Source organism: Rattus norvegicus, chromosome 5 (assembly GCF_036323735.1).
Source record: "Rattus norvegicus strain BN/NHsdMcwi chromosome 5, GRCr8, whole genome shotgun sequence".
Classification (NCBI taxonomy): Eukaryota; Metazoa; Chordata; class Mammalia; order Rodentia; family Muridae; genus Rattus; species Rattus norvegicus.
This window is the reverse complement of record NC_086023.1, coordinates 39,646,383-39,664,454: the sequence shown is the minus strand read 5'-3', so window position 1 is coordinate 39,664,454 and position 18,072 is coordinate 39,646,383. Positions and strand designations below refer to the sequence as shown.

Genomic DNA, 18,072 nt, shown 5'->3' with positions numbered 1-18,072 from the left:
TATTGAGAAATTTTTATATTTATGTACATAAGGGAAATTGTTGTGTTGTGGGTTACTCTGGTACTGTTTGTATTTTGATGTTAATTCTGCCTCCTCAAGAGGTGCTGACCCTGAGTAGGAGTAGAACACTCAGGTGGTCTCATTGACCCTTCTCCCCATTTGGACTGGTCAAATAAAGGATAGAGCAGATGACTGGGCAGTGGAAGCAAAAGGTGTGACGGAGGTCTCAGAGAATACAGAAGAAGGAAGTGGAAGGAAGATGGAGCTGAACCACACAGCCTAGAGGAGTCGCAAGTAGCAAGGGGTCTCATAGCTGGGGAGTAAACTAGATTAGTGATAGATCTGCCCAATCTAGGCATGGAGCTTGTAAGTAACTAAGTTGTGTGTTTTTTATACAGGCCTTTTGGGGTAAGAAATTAAGGAAACATTGGCATATAATCTTTCTTAGGTTTTTATCTGGTGTGGGTATCATGGTACCTATGGCCTCATAAGTTGAATTAGGTAATGTTCTTTCTGTTTCTATTTTGTGGCATCATTTGAGGAATATTGGCATTAATTCTTCTTTGAAAGTCTGGTTGGATTCTGTGCTAAGACCACTTGGCTCTGGTCTGTCTTTCTGTCTTTCCTTCTTTCCTTTCCTTTTTTTCCTTCTTTCCTTCTTTCCTTCCTTCTTTCCTTTCTTCCTTCCTTCCTTCCTTCCTTCCTTCCTTCTTCCTTTCTTTCTTTTTTATTTTTGTTTGGGAGACTTTTAGTAATTTCTCCTATTTCTTTAGGGGTTGCATGTCTTCTTAAATTGCTTATCTGATCATAATTTATTTTTGGTAAGTGGTATGTATCAAGAAGATTATCCATTCTTTTAGATTTTCTAATTTGGTGGAGTACAGGATTTTAAAGTATGTTCTTATGACTCTGTCTGGTGTTTGCTGTGCTGTCTCTCTTCTCATTTCAGATTTGTTAACTTGGATATTCTCTTTCTGGCTTTTGGTTAATTTAAATGAGGGTTTGTCTATCTACTGATTTTTGCGAAAAGAACTCTGTTTCATTGATTTTTGTTTCTATTTTATTGACTTCAGTCCTGAATACTCATTATTTCTTGCTGTTCAATCCTTTTGAGAGTAATTTCTTCTTTTTTGTTCCAGAGTTCTCAGGTGTGATGTTAAGTTGCTAGTATGAGATTTCTCTGAGCTTTTTATATAGTCATGTAGTGCTGTGAACTTTCCTCTTAGAACTATTTTCATTGTGTCATATAAGCTTTGGCATACTGTGTATTTATTTTAAAATTTAGAAAGTCTTAATTTTTTTTGAATTTCTGTCTTGACTCATTTTTAATTCAGTAGAGAATCATTCAGTTTCCAGAAGTTTGTAAGTTTCTGTTGTTGATGTTCAGCTTTTACACGTGGTGGTCAGATAGGATATATGATGTAATTTCAATTTTCTTGTATCTCTTGAGACTTTCTTTGTGTTCAAATATGTGGTCAATTTTGAACAAAGGTCCATGAGTTGCTGAGAAGAAACAGTATTTTTTTGTGTGTTTGTGTAGAATAGTCTGTATGTATCTGTTGGGTGTATGTGGTTTATAATGCCAGTTATCTCCAATATTTCTCTGTTTAGGTTTGATCTGAATGACAAGTCTATTGGTGAGAGTGAATCACTTAAGTTTCCCACTGTCAGTGTGTATGTGTGGGGTCAATATGTGATTTATGCTATAGTGTTTCTTTTACAAACTTGGGTGTCCTTGTGTCTGTGGCATAGATGTTAAGAGCTGACATGTCTTCTTGGTGGATTTCTCTTTTGATGAGTATGTAATGTTGCTTTCAATCTCTTCTGATTAGTTTTGGTTTGAAGTCTATTTTGGAAGATATTAATAGGCTACATCAGCCTGCTTCCTAGGTTCATTTGCTTAGAATATACTTTTTATGCATTTTACCCTGACTTGATTTATATTCTTGATGTAATGTATTTCATTGGTGCAGCAGAAGAATCATTCCTGTTTGGGCATCCATTCTGTTAGTTGTTTTTGTTTTATTGAGAAACTGAGACCATTGATGTTGAGAGATATCAATGACCAGTGACTGATGCTTTATTTTGTGTTGTTTTGTGTGTGTGTGTGTGTGTGTGTGTGTGTGTGTGTGTGTTTGCTTCTCTTCTTTTAATTTAATCATCTGGGATTATTTATTTTACAGGTTTTCTTGGGTGTAGTAAACCTGTTTAGGTTGCCATTTTCTTCCTAGCACTTTCTGTGGGGGATTTTTAGACAAATATTACTTAAATTTGGTTTTACCATGGAAATACTTTCTTCATATATTGTGATTGATAGTTTTGCTGGCTATAATAATCTGCCCTGGCATTGGTGTCTGCAGGACATCTGCCCAGGCTCTTCTGGCTTTTAAGAATCTCCATTGAAAAATCAGGTTTAATTCTAGTAGCTACTTTATACATTGCTAGGCCTTTTCCCCTGCAGTTTTAAATATTCTTTCTTTGTTTTATATGTTTAGTGTTTTTATTATTGTGTGCTAAAGAGACTTTCTTTTCTGGTTCTTATACCTTGATAGGTATCTCCTTCTTTAGATTAGAGAAATTTTCTTCTATGATTTTGTTAAAAATATTAAGTGTATTTTTGGCTTCCTTCCTGTATTCACATTTTTCTTAGATAGCCTGGGTGGGGGGTTTCTAGACTTTGTTTGCGTTTACCAATTTTTTTTTTTGATTGAGGTACTCATGTTTCTATGGCATCTTCAATGCATGTGAGCCTCTCTTCTGTCTCTTGTATTGTGTTGGTGAGGCTTACCTCTGTGGTTTCTGTTTGAGTTCCTAAATTTTTCATTTCTAGATTTTCCTTACTTTGAGGTTTCTTTATTGAATATATTTCAACTTTAAGGTATTGAATGGCTTTCCTTCCACTATTTGTTTGTGTTTTCAGAGATTTATTTAAGAGATTATTCAGTTCCTTTTTAGTGATGCCTATCATTTTCAAAAGGCTATTGTAAGGCGTTTTTGTTTGTTTGTTTTTTGTCCTCCTGATATGTTGTGATACCCAGAACTTATTGTGGTAGTGTTATTGACTCTAGTGGAGGCATCTTATTCTGGCTGTTACTGATTAACTTTTTATGCTGTGGTCTAGACATTTGGGCTTGGGAATATTATAATTCTAGATGCTGCTATCTCGTCTTTGTTTGGTAGATGTTTTGTTCTTTGGTTTTTATTTTTTTCCCCTCTGCTTCCTAGGAGAATGCACGACTGTATCTTGCCTGGGTTCTGATAGGTGGGACCATTGGGGTTCCAGATAAAAGGTGTTTCAAGGTATTGGGAACTGACTTTTTGGAATGGAGATGGCTTTGTGGGAGGTGTTGTGGGGTTTATAGATAGGAGGAAATAATGGTGTTCCATTGGGATATGTTTTTAATCCCTGGAAACAGAGGCAGAGAGTGAGGAGCACCATAGTTGAAAGTTTTCTACAGAGCAGCATATGAAACTGGCAGATTGACCTTGGAGGAATAGAAGGAGAGATAAAAATGTGCAGTTACCCTACTTGCCTCCCTGTCCGAGTCACCTGTAGATTACCATAGAATACCTCTTGAAGTTGGGGGAAAGCAATGGGTAAAGGAAAGAAAGTTTTGAGGAGATCTCTGTGATTCACTGGAGATGTGGATTGGGGGAGGGATACTGCAGCAGACTTTCCACTGCAGATCTGGAAATAAGACAGGGGTATTAGATTTGGAGGAGCTGAAGGAGAGGTGAAGATCTGTAGTCAGCCTACCTGCTTCCCTGGCCAGAATACTCTGTGTGTTTCTGAGGCATGCCTGCTGGATTTGTGAACGTGTATAAAAAAACAAGTCAGGAGAGGGATGTGAGGAGGGGTTATATGTGATCCACTAGAGATTGGGTCAGGAAGAAAGGGAGGTTGCGCAGGTATTCTGCTGTAGAGTGGGAGGTGAGACTAGGGGATTTGGAGGAACTGAGGGAGAGGTGAATATCTACAGTAAGCCTTCCTACTTCTTTGTCTAGAGTCAGAGTAGACATTCTTATCACTCCAAACAGTCCCCACATTCTCCTTACTTCACCAATGGGTCATCTTCTTAGCCTAAACCCTGGCAACCAATGCTCTAAATGTTTCAATGTTTTGACATTCCAAGGATGTTATAAAATTGCGCATAGATAGGGCATACTATTTGTGATTGACTCCTTTCCTTATATTTACACACTTAAATCATACACTTAAATTCCTTCATTGCTTGTCATGGAATTATAAATGTGTCATGACTTACTTTTTGTTTCTGGAGTTTCATGTCAAAACTCCAGACTCTGGGAGTCCTAATAAAATTAACTCAGTCACTCATCCCAATAGGTCAATTAAATAGACAAATGGTGACAACAGAGAGATATTTAATAAACGTGAGCACATTGTGGGATAAGGATTCAGTGAATCCATCTTCATCTTTAAAAGATTTACATGATCTTTAGCTTTCAAGAGAACTGGAGTTAGCAGGGGAAGAGGATACCCAATAAATGAGGCTTGGAAAAATGAGGTCACCTTGATCATTATGTCAGCTCTTGCTCTGTGAGACGGTTTGAAGAAGTTTCTCTTTCTTTAGGAATAATCTGAATGCCAGGTTATTTGTGGATGATCTTTTGATGGGAAAATCTGTCTACAGGGTCCTGCTGTTCTTGGAATTCAGATGACTGAAAGTTTAGAGCAATGGCTAGAGGCTGACGGTCTGCTTTGGAGATCTAGAATAGCACCTTGCAAAAAGTGACAGTGACATGTGCTTTATTCTGAGTTTTGTGCCTTAAGCCTTGAGGAGGGATGAGCTAGGTTATTTCTCATTGTTCAAAACTGCTTGGTTAACTTGCCTATTTGCAGAGGTAAGCAGTAATCCATGCCAAGTCCGATAGCTCTTATCTCACTGGGGATAAAAGATAGTCTATTATGAGGACAGATACCTGTGGCAATGGCTCAATGACATAGATTCAGGTTATCTCAAATTCTAGCTTACAAGTAGTAACAGTTTCATGAGATTTTTATAGTTAACAGAACAAAGATATTCATAAAGCAAGGACCTTTTTGAATACATTTGTGTAAGCAATAAGTAGATGGTTACAGCAAAATGGATGGAATCTCAGCTCAAGATCCCAGGACTTTTGCCTTAGCTTTTTGGCTGGTGATTAATACATCCCACAAAGTTTTATTGGTTAGTCATAAGATGTTGAGTTTTACCTAGAGGTTGGTAAGTAATAATTCTATAGGGGCCTAAAGATATATAAAGTAATTGTAACTAGGCTCTGGACCAGCAACCTTTCAGTATCTCCATAGTGATGAAAGCTCTTTTAGTAAGTTTAAAAATTAGGTATTTGAAAATTTTGTACAATGTGTTTTGGTCATAGATCCCAACTACTCCTTGATCCATCATCTTCCTTACCTACCAAACTTTGTGTCTTCTCTTTGCTTTCAAAACATGAAAAAGAAATATAAAAGGTAGAAAAGACCAAGTCCAATTTATGCTGCCCATCTATTTGTGGATGTTCAGCTTCCTATTGGAGCATGGTTCATCTATCAGGGACACGTCCTTGAAGAAAAAGCATTCTGACTTTCCTAGTAGTGGTCAGTTGACAGTAGGTCCTCAGCTAGGGGTGGGGCTTTGTGCTACCTCCCCATGCTTGAAGTTTCAATCAGTGAATCAGCCTTATAGAAGGTTCAGTGCAAAGTGCAGCTTCTTTCTGGGAAGTCTTTTCACACAGGTGACTTACTCAAAGGAACCAAAATACATACAAAATGAAGCCCGGGATTCCAGGCTTACATCCTGCTCCTTGTTACCCTACAGGTCAGCTGAGAAGTCATTGCTTTTCAGCAAAAGCCTCAAATATTGGTTCTATATTTATCTCCTAAAGAGTGTCTTGATTTTGTTCAAGTCATGGAAACTTTATATAAAGCTGCTGTAATAGACATTGACGTGCATTTTTTCCTGCTCCTTTGAGTGGACACCTAAGGGCAAGATGGCCAGTGTATTTAGGAATGTATGTTTAGCTGTGAAACTGTCAAGTTTTCTGCCAGATTGTACCATTTAAGAGACATCAGTGAATGGATATATTCACTGTACCTCCATTGAAAGGCATGAAATTATCATTGTTCTAAAATTTACTATTATGCATGCACAGCAACAGCTCCTTTGAATCCACCCTTCATAGCCCACCCACCTTTTCCTTCCCAAAATTTATTGGCTACAGAGAAGCTCCACCTAGATTTTGTAAGGACCAATGTTACAATTCCAGCCCAGACTGCTGCAGAGGCCACAGAGCCTGCAGAAATAAATCTCTTCTCTACTCAGTCTTACAGAGGCTGACAGGCTGACAGGCACCCTACCTAGAGTCTGCCATTGAGTTTGTAGCTTCCTGACAGACTACCCATGTGCTTACATTTCTAAAGTGAGATTGCCAGTCTCAGAACATCTCAGGACTGCCAGTGGTAACATGTCCTTCCAGTCTCTTCCCTGTTACCAACTGGGGTATCAGAGTCAGGCTGGTTGAGGTGCTTGTGATGAAACTGAGGAGCTGAAGGGGCTTGCAGCCCCATAAGAACAACAATACCAACCAATCAGAGCTCACAGGGACTAAACTACTACCCAAAGACTACACATTGACAGACCCATGGCTCCAGCTGCATGTTTAGCAGAGGATGGCTTTGCTGGGCATCAATTGGAGGAGAAGCCCTTGGTCCTGCCATAGCTGGGCCCCACAGTGTAGAGAAATGTTAGGGCAGGGAGGCAGGAAGGGTGGGCTATATGGGAGGGGAACACCCTTATAGAAGAAGGGGGAGCAGGGATGGGATAGGGGCTTATAGACAGGAAACAGGGAAAAGGGAATAACATTTGAATGTAAATAAAAAATATCCAATAAAAAAAGAAACTGTCTCTTTACCCAAGAGATGTAAGGAGAAACACTCCTGATGAGCCTGAATTCATCAAAGTCCCTGGCATGTTGCTATCTGTGAGCCCATGGCATGAGTGACCATCTTCCATTCTAAGAAACTTTTCAACCACAACACAATTTATCTGTACATATCATACAATTCACCTGTACATATACAATTCATCTATACAATAATCTCTTTTAACTCACCTGAGACCTTTCACTCATCCCACTTAGACTGTAACCCCACTGTCTTCCTGTAAAAGCCTTACATGCTCATCTTTCCACCAAGACAGAAATCTGAGGAGCTGGTCCCTCTTTTATTGTTTTTTTTCAGGGGTGGAGGAGGCAAACCCTGAATCTACCTAGATCTTTTTATCAACTCTTATATCCCGAAATTTGATCCTTTGAAAGATGGTAAGAAGCCAATAATTTTAATCTTGGAAATTGAATGGTGTCCTCATTTGTCAAATCAGGGTCAATTAGCTAAAAGTTAAATATTATTACCAGACCAGAATTGAGACAAGGTTTTAACTATCATTATATACCAAAGGAGAAACAGAAACAGCAGGCAAATTTTTAGAAATATGCCCAAGAGCAGACTGGGTGTATTTTGACAATACCTAAGAACTACTTAGTTTCATCCCACACTTAGGAATGTGTGCATCTTGCTTTATGTTAAATAGTACATTTTTCAATGTCATTTGTACTGGCTGAGACTGGCCAGTTATAGTGATGTATCTGGCATGAGTCATTTGGAGTTAGGCTCTAATCATTTGTAGAAGACATCATATATCATTTAGTCACACTCCTAATTGTCAAGGTCAGATTGTTAAAGCATTTTCTTTGGCCTTTTATATGTATACTATTATTTTAGTATCTGAAGGTTTTATCCATTTGTTCCATGTATTATTCTTTCTGTTGTTGTTGTTGTTGTTTCGGTAGAGAACTTAGCATATAACACATAGTTAAAGCATAGATGGTCAGCTTTGTGCCATTTCACAATAATGTCACAGTTTACTGAATAGCAATAAAATGACAAGCTAAATTAATTTTATTGGCACCCAATTTGCCACCCAACCACTATTTTCCTTAAAAGTGTGATGGCTGACATTCACATGTTGTTTTATTTCAATGTTGATTACTGTTATTAGCTCATAGATAACAAATTACATTTCACACACTAATTCATGGCTGTACATGGTGTAGAATGTCTGCAAAAGTGTTAAGGAGGCCACAAGTTCAAGGATATGGTAGGCAAAGAAGACAGCTCATACAGTTGCAGAGAGTTATTGGAGCTGATTAGATATTAACAAGCATGATAACATAATATTATGGAAACACCTTTTACACTTAAAGAGATTGGAACTTTTGCTGGACCTCATAGCTGATGAAGACCCCTTGAGGTCACTTAAGATTGCAAGCCTTTGTGTATTCACCCTGTTCCTTTAACCTGCTTTTAAGAGAAAAATATAATGACAAACCAACATTGAATTGGATTACACATATAATCAATGTTTGCTGCATAAGATAATGCATAATTATAACCTTGATCTACCTGTTGTGGCCTCCCCATCCCCTCTGTCTCCATCTCTAGTGTATCACCCACACATTTTCCTCCAACCTTCCTTTCTACTCATCCTGTTATCTCAGCCCCTGAATTCAGCAGAGATTTTCGGGAAATCAGTCAGCCAAGTCTGCCAGAGAAGCAAGGAGACAAGTAAAACAGTACGTAAAGTTAATATCTTCACTCTCACAACATTCAAACAACACAAACTACTTTCTACAAATAGACAACAAGACATTGTTATTGAAGACAACACATACACAACATGGAGAAGTTGAGCTGGTACTTACACAGAGCCTTCATCCCTATTGTCTAGCCTCTTTGTTTCAGAAGTATACTCAGTAAGATACCAAAGGAGAGCATAGAGACAAATCCAACCATAAACTATAAACTCTTTGACCTACAATGATGTTCTGTCTGCAAGATATGCTAGGGTAATGGTGGTATAAAGCTTGTAAGAGTAACCAACCAATTTCTGATTGGATATAAGGTTGACTCCATGAGATGGGATCCATATTCAACACTGCTAGGGTTACTAAAAACCTTGGACTAGAGAGACCAGAGACCAAGGACTATTGAACTTTAAAAAATAACTTCTAATGACATTCTGCTATATGCATAATTGCTCCATTGCTCAGACCTTATCAGAGAAGCTTCCTTCTGAAGCAAATACAGAGACCCACAGCCAGCCATTGTGTAGAGTCAGAGATTTTGGAACTGTTAGCCAAAAATATGATGTCTCTATCAAATCCTTCCCCTCAGAGATCAGGGAACCCTGCAGAAGAGGAGGTAGAAAGAATGTAACAGTCATTGGGCATGGAGGACACCAGGAATACAAAGACTTCTAAGTCAACAAGGTAGATTTACATGTGTTACATGTGAATTCACAGAGACGTGAGGTACCATGCACATGGTCTTCTTAGATCTGTATCACATGGAATCCTAGAGTTTAAAGGAGAAGTGGACACATGCCCTCATTGCTAATATAGAGTCATCTCCAGCTGATAACTTGCAAGTGAAAAATTACTTTTCTTTAAGGGTGTCTCACTGCAGGAAACAAACCACTCTTAAGGGTCAACATAAAACAAACTGAACACCACCTTTGGAGGTTTCTTGTCTAATAATGTCATGTTGGAGATTTTTAAATCTTATTTTTATTATACACATATATGTATATGTATGTATATATATATATGTATGTATGTATGTATTTTTAACTCTACAGGGTTCTTTGTGTATGTATTATGACTTCCAGTTTAGTGCTTTAATGGCATTCCTGAGTGTGCAAATGAGTGGCTCTCAGAGTCTATATCTGTTTCATGTGCCTTTTCATGGCTTCTTTCCTTCTGTTTATTTTTCCCTGTTTATTGCTTTTTGTTTTGTATTACTATATCTGTTATTATCCATTAGAAGCCCATTTTTTTCTAATGAGAGACAGAAGGGAGTGGATCTGGAGGAGCAGAATGTAGGAAGGAACTGGGAGGAGTAAGGGGAAGGGAAAGCAAAAGCATAAGCAGGGTACATTATGTAAGGTAAAAAATAGCTATTTTCAATAACATAAAAGACAAAGAAGGAAAAATCAACTCTGTAAAACTAGAGACAGATGAGAGTCTTACTCTCACAAGTCTTCCGGAAGGAAGCGTATCAGTCACTGATTATGGGTTTCTACAGTCCAGTGTTCTGTTGGCTTTTAGACCTGGCAGGCAGATGCTGGCTGTACTTTCATAGATGCAATTTTCTCTTCATGTGTGTATCGGAGGTGGGGTGGGGTAGGTGGCAGCAATCCTGTGACCACAGCTCAATGATACATCCAAAAGTGATGCTGTATATGCTTTATACATTCCACCTCAAAAGGGATAAGAAAGAGTTTACTCTGAGCCAAATATAAGTGACCGTGATATGTGGACAGATATTTAGGTTACCCCAAATTTCATGTTCCAATAACGAAACAATCCCATAAACTTCCTTTAGTAACACAACAAAGAAAAATTGTAAATCAAGACACCATTACAATACATTAATGGGTACATTGGATACGTGCATTATATCAAGATAGAGAACTCAGCAATAGGCCTCAGATGCTATTTGATCACATTCTTAGTCCTTTGATTAGTGGACAATAGGATTATATTAAGATAGTGCATTCTAAATATTTGTACCTGTTTCGCAGGATGTTGGGTCCAGCTAGTCACAGGATGTTCGGTCTGACACAGTGGGGATCAGTCATGACTCTTCAGAAGGCTACAGATCGTTTGAGGTAATTTATAGTCAAGCTTGAATTATTACATTTTAATCTTTCCCTGACGTTTTAATTGGTCAATCTGCCTCTGTAGACATGGCTTTTTGCCAGGAATTCTCATTCAAACAGACAGGCCTCTAACATTTAACTGTAGTATCTACAGTATTTTTATTTTGCTGAATATTTATTTTGTTCACCTAGTGTTACAACAAATTGGAAGTAGGACCGTTAAGCAAGTTTATTTCTTGAATTTACTACTGATTAAACAAGACTAAGTACCACATGAAGCATAGTCTTTCCACATGAGCTGATCGTTATACTCATGAGAGTGGTTCATCATGAACAAGCAGAATAACTTGAGGTGACTGGATTCATGAATATTGGGATCTTTTTATTTGGGGAGGTTCCTACCCTTCTGCTTTATCACTGTTCCCAACCTTGATACTGTCTAGCATACTTATTCCCTAGAGACTTCCTCAGTGTCATGGTTTTCTTCTGTTTCAATAAAATCAGAGAAATGTGTGACTAGTGTCTCTATTTCTTTCTTTAATCATGTATTTCTTGTTTAGGATATATGGATTACCTTCATGGACTTCCCTCTAGTATAATTGACTCTTAATGATTGGTTACCGTGGATATACTCCTAAGAAGATATTTAGAGAGAGAAGTTAGAAAAAGGAATTTTAAGTATACTCAAGAGGGACTTTGGTATTATATCGTGGACATGCAAATCATTCTGTGAATCATGATTAAATTACCATTGACACACTTAACTATTCACATGTGCAGCTTATAGATGTGCGTCATGTACTGTATTCTCATCTTAACTCAGTCCTTTGAGGATAGTGTGCGAGTGGTACTATGACTGTGAATTCCAGTGTAACTAAGACAGAATGAAAGTAGAAGCAGGCATAGCTCTAGCTTCCACAGGTAAGGAAAGCCCTGATGATGACTGTTACATACAAAGAGGACTGGGGCAAGTTAGGGAGGAGGGAAAAGACTCACATATTAAATTCATTACCTCAGTTGTGGGAACAGAAGCTGGTGGAACTGAAGGAATGAGGTGGGGCGGGGGTGGTTCGATTGTTTAAGCAAGAGAATGCATATTTTTCATTAATTGATTTATTTATTCATTTTACATTCAGATTGCAGCACCCCTGTGAAGAATATATATTAACGTCTTTTATATGACTTTTGAAAGCCAGATAGCATAAAGATTGAGTCTTTAAGGCTTTCGTGTGTATACCTCTGTTATTGAGTACAATTTGTTCCCTTGGGCTTTATGAAGTTCAAATTTTGTATCTCTAGAGAAGATTTAAAAAAAACAAAAAATAAAGAAAAACAACTTTCCTTCCTGATACACTTCCATGTATCTCTTCAATGGTAGCCTAGACTTCCTGGGTGAAAAAAGAACGGAAAAAGGTGACCTTGGGAGGAAAGAGGTTGGGAGGACCCCCTAGAATGTACCAGAGACCCGGGAAGTGAGAGACCCTCAGGACTCAAAGGGGGGAACCATAGATGAAATGTCCTACAGTGGGGAGAGGGAACTTGTTGAGCCTACCATCAGCAGAAAGACAGGGCATCAAATGAGGGATGGGGTTGCTATCCCACAGTCAAAGCAGTGACCCATAATTCTTCCTGTCTGAAAGAAATGCAGGGATGGAAATGGAGAAGAGACTGAGGAAAAGAAGGTCCAATGACAGGCCCAAAGAGGGATCCAGCTCAAGGCGAGGCCCCAAGATCTGACACCATTACCGAGGCATTCATAAAAAGGGACCTCTCATGACTGCCCTCCAAAAGACCCGACGAGCTGCTGAAAGAGTCAGATGCAGATATGTTCACCCAACCAATGAACAGAAGCTTCTGACCCCTCAGAAGGCCCCAGGAAGTTTAGAGGTCTGGAGGGGAAGGTGGTGTGGGGTCATCGTTGTGGAGACTGGGCGGTGGGGAGGAGCTATGGGATGTGGAACAGTTGGGGGGTGGACTGGGAGGGGAATAAAGACTGGAGTGTAAAAATGAATAAATTAAAAAATTTAAAAAATTTGAATATCATTACCACTACTCCACTAACTTTGAAATCTCTGGTAACACCCCCACTTGTTGTTTTATGAATTAATACAGACTTGGCATAATTGAAATGATTGCATATCTGAAACTATTGCATACTCATTCATAAATTTCCAAAATAAATGGCAGTGTGTGCAGCTTGTACTATACTAACAACATATGAGCACTGTCACATTTAAGGTTGCAGATGTAAGGCTAGACTGAGTTTGAAAATCTTAAACCTCTATGTTTTCTAGATATTTATAATATAGTCTATGTCCACATGGTCATTTTTTGGTAAAAAGTATAGGCAATGGGGGGAGGGTTGGGAGGGGAACACCCATAAGGAAGGGGAGGGGGATGTTTGCCCGGAAACTGGGAAAGGGAATAACACTCGAAATGTATATAAGAAATACTCAAGTTAATAAAAAAAAGTATAGGAAAAGTATATAAATAAACACCCCCCAAAAAAAGAATTTTTAAAGAGAAAAATTTCTCAGTTTGGCATTTAAGTTACCTTTTAACTTGGTGATGGCAAGTACCTAATATTGTCTGGTCTTTCTGTCTTACCTTAAGGAAAAAGTTGGCAACCCCACAGTTCTTTGATCACTGCTATCTTTAGATCAGTTATTTCCACATGAGGGGGCAGATGTCGATGTTGTGTTCCTCTTCATAGCCCACCACCATCCGAAAGAAAACTGGAACATTGCGATCAGGTTTATCACAGGCTGGCCAAGCAGAAGTGATCTCTCAATCTTGATTTCTCCCATTTCTTATGTAGCATGATAATAAAAGACAAGAACTGAGATCTAGTGGAGAGAGTTTACTGGGCCCCTGCTGGAGGCATGACTCTTCCCACACTGCACATTACCGGCAGCTTCCATTTTCAGCACAGGATGTCCACCATACTTTCACACTTTCCCCTTTTCTTGCCCATTTCTCAATGCTGAGAGATTTGAGGAAGTGTGCTGGTGCTGAACTAGTATGAAAGCTGTTGAATTATGCCTGTGTCTGGAAGGAATAGCACAGGGAGAATATAAGTAGGAGCCAAAACAGTATCATAAGATAGAGGACGTTTTCTTTATCACTTCTGTTATTAACTTTATAACAGCTTTAGTTACTGTTGAAAAGACGGCACAATTGAGGTACACTTTCTGTTGGCTTCTCTGTAATTGAGGCTAGCCTTAAACTCAAGATTTTCTGACCGTGTCATCATGTCTACTAGACTACATCTTCCTTTGTAGAAATCAATTATCCATGGCTTGGTCTCAATTGTCCCCATTACAGAGATAATTTTTTTGTCTTTACAAAATCTTTCTTTTCATGTTTTATTGGTTTTTTATTTATTTACATTTCAAATGCTATCCCTCCCCCTTCCCAGTTTCCCCTCCACAAGCTCCCTATCCCCTCCCCCTCCCCATGCCTCTATGACCCACCCACCCACTCTTGCCTCAGCATCCTAGCATTTTCCTACCCTGGGTCATCGAGCTTCAACAGGACCAAAGGTCTCCCCTCCCAGTAATGCCCAATAAGATAATCATCTGCTCCATATCCAGGTGGAGCCATCGGTCTCCCGCTCCCATTCCTCCTCCCACTGCTTCTATGAGAGTTCCCACCTTCCTACCTACTCACTCCTACCTCAACACCCTGACATTCCCCTACACTGGGAAAACCAGTCTTCACAGGATCAAGGGCTTCTCCTCCTATTGATGCCATATAATGCCATCTTCTGCTACATATGCGGCTGGAGCTATGGGTCCCTCCATGTGTACTCTTTGGTTGGAGGTTTAGTCCCTGGGAGCTTTGGGGGGCTCTGCTTGGTTGATATTATGGCCTTCCTATGGAGTTTCAAGCACCTTTCAGCTCCTACAGTCCTTGTCTTAATGTGGAAGTATGAAGCCAAACATCAGACTGAACGTGGGAACCCCAGTGGGGATAAATTTTTTTATCAAGATCTAGTCCTCCATTAAGAACAGTATGTGCTCTTAACCACTGAGCCACCTCCTAAGTCCCAGTCCCAACTCTTAGGAAATGTCCTAACTCTTGCTCTTAGCCACTGAGCCAGTTCTCAAGTTTGCCAGTCATCAACCTTGGTTGTTTACTGACCTCTGACTGTGGTGGGAACTGGTAACCATTAATTAAATTATGCTGTGTAATTATAAGACACCATCCTTGTTCACAACTGATCATATGTAAAAGGGCAGTTGTGTTTTGCCCATGATTCTCAGGGCAGTTGTTGTGGGAGGTAGGCAGAGCCTGCCAAGACTGGCTTTGTTTTGAGCCCTGTTCTGATATGATCCTTTTGGAAATTTTTTTATTTAACCTCTTTAATATTCCAGAGCTTTCCATTTTAATCTCTTAACATCCATTTTTTACTTTGATAATACTATTTTAAAATAATGCAAGCAAAGCATTATGGGTTCAACTTTTCCTTTCTCTTACATACATTTTCTATTATTTTCTTTTTCTTATTCTTACCCTAGTGTTCAGGAAGTAGCATGTTGTAGTAATTCCAATACAGGTTTAAGTAGGGGTTAGTAATATCAAACGATTTCTAAGTGATTAGTTATTTGTAAACTATTTGGAGAAACATCTTTTAAAAATGTTTGTTCAGTGTATTGGATTGCTAAGTCTTTATTACAGATGTTATAGTTGCAACATACCAGAATCCTATTAACAGCTAATAATTAACAAATCATTTTTATTGTGTTGAAGGACATATATACATATATGTATATATCCTTATACTATGATTCAAGACACAAAAGTTGTTAAATATAAAGCCATTTTACTTGTGTTAAGTTTGATGAAATCTACTTTATTTGTTCTTTCTTTGGTTGTTGGTACTTTGGGACTCATACATAAGCAAGGTCATTTTTTGCTATATAGGTGTGATATCTAGTCTTGGCTGCCAAGTTGATTATATATGGAATCACTTAAAACCTAAGCAGGTGCGCATATCTACGAAGACTTTTCTTGACTACCTAATTATAGCACACCGTAAATCTTAGCTCTATGTTCTGGTGGCAGAGCACATAAAAAAAGACAGAAGAAAGAAGCTTTCACTTTTCGTCTCCTTTCCTGCTTGCCTACACGTTTGCTGCCATGTGCATCCACTTGATGAAGCATTCCTTCACTTGTGTCAGCATTCTAATTTAGTCTTGAAACCAACTGAGACATCCAGCCTCATGTATTGGACAACTACCAGAATCTTGACTTTACAGTTCCAAGATAGCCATTGTCAGACTAGCTAGAACACCACCTAGAAGCCTCTTTAATAAATCTCCTTTATACATATTATTTATAATATAATATTAATATATTATCAATACCTACTTAATATATAGGATATTAATATAATATATAAAGGATATATATATATATCATTTTATGTATATATTTCTATCTCATTTCTATTCCTCTTCTGTGAACCTCAATTAATACAGAAGAGATCCAAATTCATCATTTTACATGTAGACATCTTGTCTTCCAGTTTCTTTTGTTGAAAACACAATTTTCTCTTCATTAAATTATTTTGTCGAAAATGATATATCATTTGGGGAATGATTGATATGAGAAATACATGAGTGGTTAACAGGGTTTACATAAATGCTATGGACAGGAAGTTAATATTGCTACATAGTGACAATGCTGCAGCTTATTGATGGTGGTGGAAACACTTCATGTCTTGACTTTATCAGCACCATACTTCCTGGTTGTGATACAATATGTTGGTGTTTAGTATTGCTGTACCCAAAGTGATTAGCTAAAGGATAAGTGTGCCTGGGGTCCATCTATGTTGCTTTTTACAACTCTATTGATTTTAAAATATCCTAAAATAAAAACTTTAAAAATTATATATTATGAAGCTTCCGTCAGGGATAAGTCAGAAGACAGAAGGTATAGCCCCCAGGAGTGACTAAGAGTGAGTTTCTCATGAGTCAATTGGTGGACAGTACTTCATGGTTGCTTTAAAGAGGACCTATCACCTCTCAGGAGTGGTCCTCTTAGTCCCCTGCTTCCCATCCTTTTTGAATAGAGGTCTATGAAAGGCAGGGACAGTTTCCCAGTCCGAGCACAGTTACCTTCTTGCTACATTTTAAGCAATGTGAGGATTACTATGGTATCTTTGGAATACTTTCACTTGTCAATTTCAGAATAACTTCATTTCAAATTTCAAAGATTCACAATGGACCCCATTTTAAAACTCAAAGTGAAAATTTTAAACAATACAATTAAGATATTGTAGATTCTGTTGTTATTACATTATGGTTATCTGTTAGCCTGTTAGGTAATGACATGTTTAATATGGTAACATTGTTGGAAATTACTGAAAATTAATGACACAGTATTATTTTTATGTTGCAATGAATTGGTGTTTTGACATGAATGAGTTATATATCAGAGCCATAGAAGAAGTTGCAGTCAGGATAGAATGATGGGATAGTTGAATGTTCTAGCATGCATTTTCTAGCATCTCATGGAGTGTCCTTCTTTTCTAAGTTTTTATCTCTTTGCACAAGAACTCCACCTTTTTTTAATGTAAGCCACTGTCTTTCTTTTTATGGATTTAGGTTTCTTTGCAAATCCATTTCCTTCACTATATGAGCAGACTGTTTCACAGAGCAGCGTCTTGAAAAGATTTTTTTCTCAGCTATCACTCAATTCAATTCTAGCTTTACACTCCCAATATTCTAAAATCAAACACTGCAAGTGGACCCTGTGTTTCTCTTTCAAATTGTGTTCCAAGAGTTTTAATGAGATGCTTTCTAGTGAATATGTGGAAGAAATTAACATGCGACCCTTAGAAGACTCTGTACTTCATGACTAAATATGCAGCTTAGTGGAAGATACAAACAAAACGATTAAAAGAACTGTGAAGAAAGACTATGCAGAAGTCAACCCCATCTTTTTTGCTTTTATTAGAAAGAGCTGCAAAGGGAAAAGGGTAATGTGAGGCAGTCTTGATCAGTAATTATAGTGAGCTTTCTGAAAAATGGGGGAAATAGTAGCATGAATTTACAATTACAAATGCAGATTTTAACCCACTTGTATTTTATCTATATTAAATTTACATAAGTAGCAAGGCCAAGATTATTGAAAAAGAATCTGTGGTTGTAATTGCATCATCAAAAATGAGTGGAAGATGGTAACACAAAGACTCATATGTCCTAGCTACTTTGGAAGTCACTCTAATTTGACATTTGTAGTTGAAAGAAGGGAGTTAGGGTTCTGTTTTTAGCAAAACCTTGGGGATTGTTTGTGAGAACTTCAATTCTGTGACACATTACTTCTTTAGTCTAAATGTTTATACAGC

At 38.1% G+C, this 18,072-nt stretch overlaps 1 long non-coding RNA gene across 1 annotated transcript; it reads left to right on the top strand.

Annotated features, from left to right (window-relative positions):
* The first annotated feature begins 6,887 nt into the window (after positions 1-6,887).
* Positions 6,888-12,633, top strand: LOC134478944 (uncharacterized). The gene is made up of 3 exons (XR_010051724.1): positions 6,888-8,631; positions 10,641-10,727; positions 12,367-12,633. It is a non-coding gene; the product is annotated as an uncharacterized LOC134478944 (long non-coding RNA).
* The last annotated feature ends 5,439 nt before the right edge of the window (positions 12,634-18,072 follow it).